At 37.7% G+C, this 14543-nt stretch overlaps 1 pseudogene; it reads right to left on the reverse strand.

The window, feature by feature from the left end:
* Positions 1–674: 674 nt before the first annotated feature.
* Positions 675–14543, reverse strand: part of LOC146601062 (uncharacterized) — an 80468-nt pseudogene continuing 66599 nt past the window's right edge.

Genomic DNA, 14543 nt, shown 5'->3' on the forward strand with positions numbered 1-14543 from the left:
GAAGGATTTGCTATAATTCACACTGCTCTTTTGTATTTAGTTCAGCAAAAAAGCCTTTGTAGATACAAACTATTATTTAGCCAAAGAACAGAAAAATAAGAGAAAGGCCAAGTAAACTCACGTAGATATTAAAGGAACATTTTTACAAAATTAGTCTTATTCTCATTGTTAAATCTTCATGTGCTGGCTTGAAAATGGTACGTAGGGGCTACTACTTATTAGAAAGCACATACTAATAACACCAATCCTTGTCCATGAGTATTTATATGGCATATTTGGCTGTTTGTCAGATTTGTATATAGTAATGCAAATTTAGCAAGTGGCGTCAAGTTTTTGCCACATTTTCCCTACTGCATGAGGAGCAGAGAGCAGTCCAATCTGGTGTTCCACAACCCTAGCTGCATACCTGCTCAGCCTCCTGGTGAGCACAGGACTGGGTTTGTCTGTCTGCCTCTGCCCACCAGCCTGGGCCTTTAGTAGCTCACAGTGAAATATTATAACAAGGCACTGTCTAGGAAAAGAACAGGAAGGACTTTTAAGATCATCAGGTCCAGTTCCTGTTTACAGTCCTCTTCATTAATTGACTTTACTTCATCTGACAGTTTTTTTGGTTAGTTGTTTTCTTTACACGACTCCTATGGAAGGCTTTTTACAGGATTTCACTGATCTTACAGCTAGGCATTGTCTTCATGGATAATAAAAGTTTCTGGGCCTAAATGAAGTGAAAACACAYGTGGTAACTTTTGCTATCACAGTCCGCAAAAAATTACTAAATAGACATCTTTTTCTTGTGCACTTATTTTTCTGTATAGAAGCAACACATATCTACAAAGTCAGTGGTAAAACCTCCTTTGGGTTCAGTGGTAGTATGGAGAGGTCAATGCCAGATGTGTTTTCAGAAAACTTTCTTACCCAAAGTGCATTTTGTATCTTGCAGAAGGATGTTATGGGCCTGATTTTTTCCTTCACTTCTCTGGCAATTCCAGCATACTAGGACAAAGCCATCACTAAAATAGATACAACTGTCATTGTTTTATAAATATATCTGCAAAATTGCTCCTCAATTTAAGTCTCAGCTGTAGGTTAAATGATCAGATTCAGCCACTCTTTCCCATGTTAGATGGCCTTAGAGGCCACTGGGGAATGATCTCTGGTAATGATTAAGATCAGTTTGGTCCAGCCCCAGAAAAACAGTTGCCAGCTCTACATGATCACATCCTTTTCCACTCAGGAAAAATGTTTAATATTTTGGTAGCCAGCAACATTTTAGCATGTGTTTAGAGCTAATAAGGTTCTTAAGAACTTGAAGTAAAAATTTTAGGCACATGTGATTTCCGATTAGGGCTTCTGTGAATAGTATACAGTCAACACCAAATGAGACACAGAGAGAGAGAGAGAGAGAGAGAGAGAGAGAGAGAAAGGAAGAAGCCTGACCTTCTAGAGTCAAGGGCAGATCATATTCTGATTTGTGTAGTAGTGGAAAACACCTCAATGTTTTCATCCTGGTGGAAACACTTTGTGCTGAGGAATCCTGGACAGAGATCATAGGACACCTCCTTTCCTAGCAAGTTCTGTCCATTTTCTCCCATCTGTTCCCTTTTCTCCACTCCTTTCTGTGCTCCTGAAATCTGTACACTTTCTTATATTCAGTTAATTCTCCCCAGCCATGCTGCCTCCTCACCCAAAAGTTGGATTGGCCCACATGTCTCGCTGAGATGCAGATTGGTTTTTCTGATCCTGTTTCTTCCTTTCAGTGATGGATAAATCAGTATCTGTCTACCTTTTCCCTTCTTGGCTGTTTTCAAAGTGAGGGGAATCAACAATGTCTCAGGTTAGGAGCAAGCCTAATGTTGTCTACTTGGTCAGAATTTAGGTTAAGCTCATTTTATACTCGTGAAGATTTACTTGTGCTAGTGGTAAGGGAATGTAAGGCAGAGCTCAGAGGATCGTCATCAGTGTCATGGAGTCTAGTTGGAGGCCTGTGGCTAGTGGCGTTCCCAAGGGCTCGGTACTGGGTCCAGTCTTGTTCAACTTTTTCATCAACAACCTGGATGAGGGGACAGAGTGCCTCCTCAGCAAGTTTGCAGATGATASCAGGCTGGGAGGAGTGGCTGAGACACCTRAKRGCTGTGCTGCCGTTGARAKAGACCTGGAYAGGCTGGARAGYTGGGCRGAGAGGAACCTCAAGAGGTTCAGCAAGGGCAAGTGCAGGGTCCTRCACCTWGGGAGRAATARCYCCATGCACCAGTACARGCTGGKGGCWGACCTKCTGGAGAGCAGCTCTGCAGAGAAAGATCTGGGAGTGCTGGTGGATGACAAGTTGACCATRAGCCAGCAATGTGCCCTTGTGGCCAGGAAGGCCAATGGTCTCCTGGGGTGCATTGGGAAGAGTGTTGCCAGCAGGTTAAGGGAGGTGATCCTGCCCCTCTACTCAGCCCTGGGGAGGCCTCAGCTAGAGTGCTGTGTCCAGTTSTGGGCTCCCCAGGACAAGAGAGACATGGAGCTACTGGAGAGAGTCCAGCGTAGGGCTACAAAGATGATCCGAGGGCTGGAGCATCTGCCCTATGAGGAACGGCTGCGAGAGCTGGGCCTCTTCAGCCTGGGGAAGAGAAGACTGAGGGGGGATCTTATCAATGTGTACAAGCACCTGAAGGGAGGGTGTCAAGGGAACAGGGACAAACTTTTTTCAGTTGTCCCATGTGACAGGACAAGAGGCAATGAGCAGAAGTTGAAGCACAGGCAGTTCTGCCTTAACGTGAGGGGGAATTTCTTCCCTGTGAGAGTGATGGAGCACTGGCACAGGTTGCCCAGAGAGGTTGTGGAGTCTCCTCTTGTGGAGATCTTCAAGGCCCRCCTGGATGCAACCGTCTCTAACATGCTATACGTGACCCTGCTGGAGCAGGGAGGTTGGACTAGATGATCTCCAGAGGTCCCTTCCAACATTACCGATTCTGTGATTCTATGATTCTAYGTAGATGGTGTTTAGCAGTAAATGTGCTTTAACATTCATTTTTTTAGCTAAGTTGTGTGCAAACTTAACTGACACCCAGCATAGCATTTTGTGCCTAAATATAATACAGACCTCCTGTCATCGTAGTAAGCACCTTAAGCTCCACTCTTACTTACAGCTATTCCTCTTGATGAGTTTCTCAAAGAGTTCACTCAGCTTATTGGCTTGCAATTAGAAACAGCAATTTTAGTGGTTTTAGGCTTGTCTTATACTTCTGCTAAATTGCCATGCCTCCTCTACAGGTGTTTAAAAGTAGAAACAGAAGCAAAATCTAAACTACTTACTTGTAACCTTCCATTTCTTTTCAGTGTAACCCACACACCTGCTTGATAGCTGCATGATATATAATCAAAAGAGTGCAGGTGCTCAGTATGATTGAATTGAACCCTTCCATTTAGTCTATTGCTATTCTAATTCAGGAGTGATACACAGTGGGTGTGATTGAAGAGATCTCTCCCTAATTACAGAGACTTCTCTGTGAAGTGCTGGAGGATATTTTTTTTTGTATTATTTACACTGTTCAGTCTGGCAGTAATATTTCTGTCTGCCAATGACAATTACCTTGCTCTTGACCGGTACAGATCAGCAGCCTGTGATACCTCTGAAAAGCCAGTGTGTATCACATGTCACTGGCGGACACATTAATGTTGGAGTTGAGAAGTGCAAGTGATGTAACAAGATTAGATGGCACCGATATAAAGAACTAACTCTAAACCCATGAATAACGAAGGAACTGCTAGATGACAACTGTCAATTATTTATTGCCCCTGTCCAATGTAATATTAATGCCTGGGAGACTGCACTTTTCCTTTCTCTCTCTCTCTTACCAGCTTAGTGTTCAATTCCTCAGTTTTACAGGAGTAACATTCTTTTCAAGGCATTTTGCTCTGAGCTATTATTAAGTGATCAGCAGAGAAAGTGAATAAGCTGTGCTGAACTATATCCTCTGACATGCCAGAGAACCTCATTAACCAGAAAGATTTAATTAGTTTCAAAGGTATTTTCCCTTACCTTAGAGGTTAACATATCACATTTACTTGAGATTTTTTTCCCTCTTTTTGATGCTAAACGACATACTGGGTAGCAATTCTGTCATGGAAGGAAAGCTCAGTGGTGTAGCTTTTTTCCTCCTTATCTTTGAGCRTAATACCTCCACACTTTTAAATAACTAAGCTACAATTTGAAGAAAATACGATATGTCTGAAACTGCAGTTGCATGAAGCTATCGTGGCCTAAGTAAATGGCATGAACTCAACTCATCCATTTAATATGCAAAATTAAACTTCTTATTTTTCATGTTCTTTTTTAAAAAAATTAACTGTTTTTTGCATTCAATTTTTATTTAATATTTTCAGATAAGTTTTTATTGCCTCTATCCCTTTAGGTTCAGCTACTACTTACAGGTGGGCAGGTGGAGTTAACTAGAATAAATGATACTTCAGGTAAATGGGTCTGGATGGGCAGGTGAGAAGAGAAGCTAGAGAACACATTAAGTTACACAACCTCCATCTTAACAGAAGAAATATAATTAACATGTAGCCCAGTCTACACTCAGTTCGGGTTTCAACTCACACAACTAAATTTAGCCTAGCTAAAATGTCCCTTGCAGCTTTGAATGAGTAAGATGCATTTCTTTTGAACAGGCTGTGCCGTGATTTTATTTACTATTAATACTGGCTTAGGAAAGGTTTATTGAAAGAGAACATTAATTTGCAAGCATAGAATAAATAATTATGGTTCTTGAAATATCCTTAACTCTGCCCTCTTAGAGTGCATAAGACTAGATAATATTGTACAGTGAAACATTACAAATACTCAGATATGATTGTAATCCCTTTTAAACTTCTAAAGCTGCTCCACTGGTGAACCAAATGCCACCAAATAAAAACATGAAATTAAAAACGCAACTTCTAAGTTTAAATGTAACAGCACAGTTACTATTTTTAATAATAATTTTGGCAAATCAGCATTAGCCATATGTATTTCATAATCAACTTTAACTCTGACTTTCCATTCTGTCAAGAGAGTCCACTGGTTAGTATACCTCTCTTGTTTTAAAGGGACTGGAAGATATCGAAAACTATTGCACAAAGCCGGTCATGTACCTCTCCTGTTTCTGAGAGAGTCACAAACTTCTGTCTCATGTATTAGTGCATTCTTGTCAATAAGTATTTGTATAGTAATTTTTGTGGAGTGATTTCTGAAGATAGAGTAACTAGCAAATAACCATCTGCATATATGATGTCTGTTGATTGCATACTAACTCATAAGTTTTTGTACCTTTTCATGAGCTGCTTTTTTTCCTACTATCGAAAGAATTTGCAGCTGTAAGAAATAATTTAGTACCCGAATTCTAAAGGATATAAAGGGATACAAAAGATACTCAAAGGACTCAAGCTGAATATGCCTTATATTACCAGCTAGCCTTGTTTTATGTCAGAGGAAAGCACATTTGCTTGTGTTTGTGAGGTGCAGATAAGAGAGAACAGAGATGGTCTGGCACATATCAATAAAGCAGGAGAAGAAGTTGCGTAAGAGCAACAGAAGGCTGTTGGGATAACAGATTGGTGCCCACTAGGAAGGGGGCAAGAATCATAATTCACAAGCAACGAAGCCACAAGTAAATTATAAAGGTCTTGTCCTCGTCCAATGGAGATAAATGAGGCCTTCTAGTAAGACCAGTCATACAGTCTGCTTGAATAAGTCTTCTCTGTCTATAATCCTTTCTCATGGAAAATTATTTGAAAGATATTGTGATAAATACAAAATAAAAGACACTCCACTCATTTTATTTTATCTGTTTCTCAGGATCTCCTAATCTTGTGCTGAAATGTTGAAGATGTTGACTTTTTTCTTGCTTTTTCATACCTCATCATGTTTTGCAGCAGGATATGGGACAGGACTTTCTTCATYCTGTTTTGTTAAATGGCCGACAGATTCACTTTTGTTGCTGTTTTTACTATTCTTTTTTAGTACTATTATTCTTCCCTCTGCCCCTTCTCTCTCTGTACTCCCCCTTGCCCTCAATCTTTAAGCAGTAGACTGCTGTTGATTTACATTGCTGGCATCAGTCACAAACCTAGAGTCCTTACAGGGGCATTGATTATATCAGCTGCTGAATCTTCACTGAGGTCAATGAAATTTAAATGTGACCAGGCCTTTAAAAGTCATTTTAAAAGGTGCCTTCTAAGTGTTTTGACAAAATAACACCTTTGGGAAAGAATCTGGTATTAGTATAAAATAAAGGAAAAAGAAACCCTTCCAAAATTTTATAGCGATTTTATTTGCTGATTTTGGAATGGTCTGTTTAATGGTTCATTTGTCTTGCTCTGACAAATAGGTCGTATTAACTGAGATAGGCGTGGAAGTTGAATGGTGAGGGGCTAATCCTGGAGAGTAAGTGAGGTCAAAATGCTACCTATATGAAGTCATTAGGATTATAAGCAATGCAAGCAGAGCCAGCGATAGGTGAGCTTCCAAAATAATTTGTCCTTGTAAGATCATCTTTCATTTGATTATAAATTTGACAGTTTTGTCTACTGAGACTAAAATTTTTGATTCTAAATGTCTGCCTAAAGCAAATTTAAAAAGAAAATAAAATTTTGGGAGACTATTCAGCTAAAATGTTTCAGCTGTTTTCAAGAATCAGCTGAAGTTTAATTATAATATACTAYGTTACAATGTTTTTTACAAGTGCTTTGGTAAGAATTTATGGTAGGTAGTGCCTTGACTGTGGTACATGAAATTTGGTGGAGGTACTTTGCTATTCTTATGGAAGGTTGTCTATATTTAGGCAAGAGATGAACATCTTTGCACGTGTGATAAAGACATTAAACTTTGCCAATAAGAGATTGTAGCTGTAAAATGAGCATGCCCTTGCTCCTCACAGCTCTTCCATGATGACTGGCGGGCATATGTACCATTCTGCACATCTGAAACACATGCTTTCAGTCCAGGGCTTGAACGCTGAGCAAGATTTTCCCTGCAATTGCTGCTCAGGTGTGTTGTGCTACCAAGCACAAAAACTGACTAGAGAGACTATTTTTCTTTTACTTCATTACTCCCATACTGGTGTTCAGGTAGTGTGAGAGGGAGGAATCTCTCCTCCATGGCTTGAAAATAGTGTGGAGAACAGAGAGATAGTCAAGGAGAAAGAGGCAATGAATTGGTAGAGAGAGAATAGAAGTGAGCAAGAAGAAAGAGAATAGTAGTAGAGGAGGTAGGACTTGGGAGTGTATGAGATGGGAAGGAGGCAAGAAGAACTGGTGAAGAGGGCTTTTGGGAAAGAGGGGGAATGGCTTGGAGAACATACATACCATGAGCACCTCTTTTTTAGCCTAGACTTCAGTGCACTGTGTCTATCAGCATTTCGTTGGAGTTGATCTTACAACCCGAGCTGAGCTATTATGTAAGATAATTAAGAAGCAATCTCTGTAAGAGGAAGAATGGTGAGTGATACTTTTCCAAACACCAGCCTTATGCCTCTTGTTTAGCAGTAGCTTGTGGTTCATTTCAATGCATGTGGAGCTTGACTGTGCTAGACTTTGTGTCAATCGAGCTTGGCTGCCCTCCTGAATGCTAGAATGGGATTCTGCTATAATCTTTGGATTTACTTTTTCCCAGTGAAGGTTTGGGACTGGGAGAGATTGAGTGAAGAGGTAGTACCATCTTCTAAATGTCACCCACATGTGACTGTGAAGAAGGGTGACCACTGCAGAACTCTGTGCAGCTTTATGGTGCCCCTGCTCATTCCTGACAGGAGCAATGGAGCAGTTAGTGATATGAATTTTCCTGTGGAAATAACACTATTATATATTCCTACAGGGATAGCTATGGATTTGTCAGTGATCATCAATGAATATCTAATTTATGCAGATAAACAAAGCAAGATAGCAAGGTGGCAAGGTATTCTTTCTCCCTATGACACTGGCAGTGCCAATTCCCCCATATACACCAATGATCTACTCATGTGAAGGAATCGGCCAAGACGAGGGCATTTTCCTGCCTCTTCCCAGCCAGGGCTTTGGTGAGGAGAAAGGTCTCAGAACTGTTTCATTTCTTCTACAGTTGCACATTTCAGGCAACCTGCACCAAGTATTTTCCCAAAACTAAAACAGTAAAATAACTTAGTTCTCATTTTTGAATGTGAAAGCTGAGATTTTCAAAAACAAGGTAGTAATTCCACAAAGGTCCTGTCACTGTACAAATAAGTAATAGTAGCTGGGTTTGAACCCCATCATTTGTCTTCTTAATTTCTCTCTCTGAACTGTATTTTAGTTATAAATGGGGTAGAAATTTAGGGGTAAATTGGAGCAATCAGAAGTCAGAAGTTGTTTCTCTGCCTTCTCTGTCTGTCTGTCTCTAATACTCAGTGGATTTTTTTTCCCTGAAATTATTATTTTCTATGGAAATTTTGATGGGGGGGAAGTATGGTTTTGAAGGAAATATCAATCTTCTTTCTCTCTTCTTTGTGTATTCTATTTTTTGCATGGAATATTAATGATTCTTTCTTGAATCTGATGATTTTATCATCAACCTTTTTTTACTGCTTTGTATCAAAATGTTCTTCAGTCATTGTACTTCTCTTCCTTTCTTTTGATTTGAAATAGCCGGTGTCAGTGTCAAATGAATTGTGCCACAGAAAAGCTTTGCCTGTAAAGAGGAAGGAGAGCTTAACTATAGTAAGAGGAAAGATACAATGAATGATAAATTGGGACTTTTAAAATACAGTATATTAAAGCAAAAGAATGAGGAGACATTAAACAAAATGGGGAAAAATTGCAAATGTAAAGTTGATAATTATTTAATGTATACTAAAATTTTATAAGACTTTTTGCTGCATTTGGCAATTTAGCATTCAGACCAAAAGTCCGGTAGGTTTAGACAATGAAAGGACTTACAGGCACATCAAATTTTGCAACTGAGCAGTGGCAGTTAGGGAAAGAAAAACTCAGCTAACAAGAAAAACATACAGTCTGGAGAATGTGCAGTTTGTAAATATCATTTTAATCTCTTTAGATGTTAATAGCTTTCATAGGCAACACTTTTCTATATGTCAATGAGTAGGATTTTTGAAAGATTTAATACTGGAAAAAACATATTAAAACACATTAAATTTGAGGTTGAAAATGGTTGAGAACTAATAGGAAACTTAAGCTCATGAAACTTGTTTAGCTGGAGGACTCTGCAGAGTGTCTAATTCAATCTTCCTGTGGATAAAAGAAAGTCAAGATTATTAATATACTCCATGAAGCTTGTTGCAAAGCAAAAATATATTTTCAGTTTTATTTAATTGCTTCTTATTTTTGTTACAKACTGTTAATTTTCCGAGTATTAAACTTATACATTTAAGCAGGAATATGCACTGAACTGTGAAGTATATATAAGGCTTTTTAAGACTTGAAGGAAAACTTGAAGGGGATAAACTGTAAGATGTGTAAAAACAAAAGACTTTCAGTACTGTGATTCTACTGAAAACATTACTGATGTAAGTAATTAAGGGATGTATTTTCTCATCTTTTTTTCCTGCACTTTATTCAACCTATAATAGGACTATTTCGTCAGATCAAGATGGACTCTCTGACTGACAGATTAAAAATGATACTGCAGATGCAAGAGGGCTGCTTTATTAAATGAGATTCCTTAACTCTCAAAAATTTGTCAGCTGTGGCCTCATTTCTTAAGAGTCTGGATATCCACATGTTAAATGAAAATGGTGCTGGATCCTCTGTAGAAGATTTGGATCATCACCGCTTTTTGAGGGAGGATATGGTTAAGGCTTAGTAAAATCCTTTGAACTTGCTGCTTCCTGTCTAATTGGCTTGCATTTTGGCAGCCTGGTGGTGCCATTCCCCTGGGGCTGGCATCATACACAGTTTACATTCAGCATATTTATGCTGAACCTGAAGATACCCATCACCCAATTCCACTCTGCTCATGGTTAATATGTTACCTTCCTAGTTTTAACATTGTATTCTCTTCTGTCAGAAGATAAACTCTTGTTTGGAAGATGGTTGTTGTTCTCCAGTCCCAGGATTCAAGATTCAGCCAGATCGAGGTAGATAATTATTTCAGAGGGTTAGATTGCATTTAACAATTTGCACAGAATAATTCATGGTTTTGTCATTTAACAACTCAAGAGGCTACTGGCTTATTTCCTTCATTTCTGTATAAGCTGCATATTTATTTTAGCTTTAGAGTTTGGCACTTGCAACATGCACCAAAGGAAATCCGGGAGCCACTGAAGTCACTGGAAATACGCCCAGGGACAAGCAGTCGGGAAAGGAGCACAACTTTTATGTTTAGTATCTTGTTTGAGGGACTGTCAAGCTAGACTGTCTCATTAATTGCTTTGGGTAGAAAATCAGTAGTTCTTTTGGAAATTAATTAATTCAAAGTTGAAGAAATTGTGGGCTGAGTATTTACACATAGCAAAAATCAAGCAGGTGTTCAAGAGCAATTGCTATAACATRCACACTTCAAAAATAATTAAATGCAAGGGAATCTTTACAGGGATAGCAAATTTTTATCAATGTTATCAAGAACTGAAGATCATTTCCTGTCTATCTTCCTGAAAAACATTCTTACTGCGACTGTATTAAATTACTTGGTTTTAATTTCCCAAAAGAGCAGCCTATGGTCTTTAACGCTGACTTTTAAAGGAAGAAATGTATTTTCCAACTTCTTATCTGACTATTTAGTGTTTATCTCACTTTCCCAATATATATTCTCAAAAATCTCCCCACCTTGGAGGGATTCCAGCTCTCCATTTGTTCCAGGAATCCAGGCTTAAAAAGACCTTCTACTGCTGTCCCCTTACCATAAATAAAGAAGCCATGTGCACAGATTTTTTTGTATGCTTTACTTGCATTGTTTTTTAAGTTGTGAATAAACTAGGGAATTGTTTTTACAAACTACTAGTTAGAAGTTATGAATAAAACTGTTCTATGATATTTGACAATGAGAGGAGTGATTATACGGAGCAGCCCTCTTGACAAACAATAATGTTTCAAACTGTCACTTTAAAAAGTAGAGAATCTAAAAAGGATGAATGTGGCTCAATATTACTGCTTCCCTTCTTAATTTTGGGATAATGCTTTTAAAAAATATATTCTGGAGAATCTTGACATACCATGTTAAGAGCCTTGTTTTAACTTTGCTTCACAATGCTGGATTTCCTTAGAGACGAGACATTTCTCTTATGTTGTCAATTTTGTAAATACTTGATTGCCTAATTTTATTCAAAAGTGCAATACTTTTTAATCAGCTTTTTAGCATAATTTGTACCCAGCATAAGTCTAGTTGGCACCACCAAGAGAAGAAAATTATTCTTAAGTCCCATCACAAACAAAGCAAAACAAAATCTGAAATATATAAAAGCCCATCCGGTGTCTTCATTTTAATCTGTAAGCTGTTTGACAAGATTGTGACTTAAGGCAGTTGTTCCAGTCATGTAATTCAGCCCTCTTCTCTGTGCTCTCTGTGTCACTTGAAGAATGGGTGGAAAAGCACTGAATTCTTTCTCCGTAATATTAAGCATTTTGTTTGGGTGGACTGAATCACTCACTGGTGTTCTTCTTTCCCCTGACTGATTATAGAAAGCACATCAATTGAATGGGTAAAATTAGGTAAATCCAGGTATAAATGTCCTCTGAATGCCAATGGCTCGAGCCAATACCCTTTCTGCTTTCTGTCCTTTTCTGGACAGCTTTTTTATGAGATCCTTAGAGCAGTGCACCTATTCTTCAATGGGAAGTCGAATAAAAATAAGACGTGCAGCTATTCTTGTCTCTGTGAAAGCTTGGTGATAAATTGCTGTTTGTTTACTTTGGAAACTCTCCTTTATGGTCTTCACTTATGCTAAAAAGAGCAAATGAAGAATGTTTTTATTTTAACAATGTTTTTATTTTAACATTTGTTTTTGGCACGAATTAATGCAAGAGAAAAGGTGGGGATTGGAAGTTACAAACTGTTTTGACCTTCATTAAGATTTGTCTTGAGTTTTGGGTGAAGGTTGGGGTTACTTGTTGCTTTATTCTAGCTCTATCTTTCACTTCTGTTAATCTCTTTATGCTCTTGCGGTCTTGTGGTTGCTCAAATAAAACTGCTGGAAGTCCATTTCTAAATGTCAATGAATGAAATAATTCCCAGAAGAAAATTTAAGACTATTAATTTTAATACTGCCCTTTTTATAAAGCATAGAGAAAACTCAAAAATGGCTGAAATGCTTAAAGAAAATTACTGTGCACCTGAGCAGTGCATGTTACTACATATCATGCCTGAGCTTAGATATCACAATGACAGGTGCCCTAAAATTGCAATAGATGAATGTCATTCAGGCATGACAGAATATGACTGTGGTAAGTGATAATGGGGTTGGCCGCAGCACCGGTGAAGAGGCATTACTGTTAAGGCAAATGTGGTACTATCAACCATATGGTGGGTGTGATCTGTAACAGAAGGACTTTTTGTATGGAAAAGTGAAGAGAAGCTTTTAAAGATCTTTTATTGCATGACAATGAAGGTTGCTACACTCATCATTTCCAAGTTTAGATATTGCACAAAATCACTTTACTGTTTAACAACAGAGGACTGCTACTTAGAATTTCCTGATACTTCTCGGTATAGTTATATTTATTAAGTTATATTTTATAACATATTTATGCATAGAATAGACGTATGTGTGTATACACATATATTTATTAAATTATATTTCCAGAGCATAGCTTTCATTTGGCATTAGTCATCCCAAACAAACATGTATTATGCACATCGACATTTGCTTGTCATTTGCGAACTTTTTCTGCCAGAAGCTGTTTCATGTTTTCAATTTGTATTGCTAGCCTAGGGAAAATATTCTGACTTGCAGAAATGCTCTGTTTGCCTTTCTCTTCATTTGTTCTATCTCTACTCCTTCTGGAAATCAAGATCAAGTGAAAAGGAGTTTTGAGAGTACTGGGGGAGCTCCACAAAGACAAACGTTGCTTAGTTTCAGATTTCCGTTTTTGTCTTGTCAGGTTAGGAGATGCTGACAGGGCCTTTTGGTGTGCTTTTGACTCTCTCTCTCCTCTTTTTTTTCACAATTAAATAGTATTTTTATTGACTTTTTTATTACAAGCACATAAAATGCAAAGTAGGACAGAGAAAAGACAAGCATATTCATAACTAAACAGATATGGATCTAGCCAAGTTAGTTTATAGCAATAGAAATAAATTTACTTTCTGTTTTGGAGGGAGATATAGGATAGTGAAAATCATACCTGAATAAATGTTAAGTTATAGTGAGATAAACACTTAAGAGCTGCTAAAAGGGATCATCAGACAATGAATCCTAGGGCACAGAAAGTATCTATGTCACTTCTTTACAGTCCACTATTTTTTGCTACTTCATATATAAATTAGTAATATTCAAACTACTTTTCAAATTACAGCTTATGTTATTTTACAGGTAATCTGTAAGCTTAAGCTCATTTCTCTGAAGCTCTCCTGTATTTATCTAAATAGTAAAACTCTAGTTTTTTGAGCATGCAGGTGCAAATGCACATATAGGTATGATGCTGTGTACATGTGTGCATAAACGCATATATTTTCGTGGAAGTGTGTTTATATGTGTGTGTTCGTGTTTCTTTCTCTCTTGCTCTCTCTGTATTAAGTAGCCACTTTCATTTTCCATCAGTAAAAGAGGAGCAGTTTGGTTAAGGCTAAGAAGTAGAAAGATAATCTTCAGAAAAGAGTCATTTTGCTTTTTATGAACTTCAAATGGGCAAGTAATAACATTTGCCCATTCTACTTAAATTAGAAAACTTCCAGAGCTATGTCTCCAGAACTTTAGATTTGCAATGAGTTGTGATGCAAAGTCCTAGTTTGACTAAAAAGATAATGTAAATGCCATAACATAGATACTATATATTTAATATTAGTGAAGTTAAATGGGTTTTGTTTTTGCTTTTAAACTGTGGAATTTTATTTTCTTCATAAGCTGCAGTGTGACTTCTTCTGCCCAATTGTTGTGTTTCTACTCCAAAAATCAATTTACTCTACCAGTACAAATAAAACTGAAATATTTATCAGTATTTTTATCACATTTCTATTCTCTAGTTCTGTATGTATAATACAGATGCACTGTATTAATATTCTTTTTTCACAGATGATTAAAGAGGGGCTGGGAAATATCAGCAGTTCCACAGTATTTTGCCACTACTGCATTATAAACGGACTTAATTATTCTAGCACAAAAAGCTAGGAGAGCAAAATAAATACACTTAATGCAGACAGAATCTCTATTACTCTAATTGCAGAGCACTGTAAGAGCTTTCAAATAATAAGTCCTTAAATAATAAATTGATATGGGAGAGAATAATGACACCCAGGTGTGAAACCTTAACCTGAGAGTAGTGCTGCATACTTAGTGACTTAATTGCCTCTATTACCATATTCTATTCTAGCACGGGGTTTCGAGTCATAAAAACTGGATTGAAATGAAAGACAAAACATGTTCAAATCAGAGGTGAGATTTGAAGCAGGAATATATAAT

This window comes from Rhea americana, unplaced genomic scaffold (assembly GCF_003343005.1).
Source record: "Rhea americana isolate MKP2758 unplaced genomic scaffold, rheAme1 scaffold_11, whole genome shotgun sequence".
Lineage (NCBI taxonomy): Eukaryota > Metazoa > Chordata > Aves > Rheiformes > Rheidae > Rhea > Rhea americana.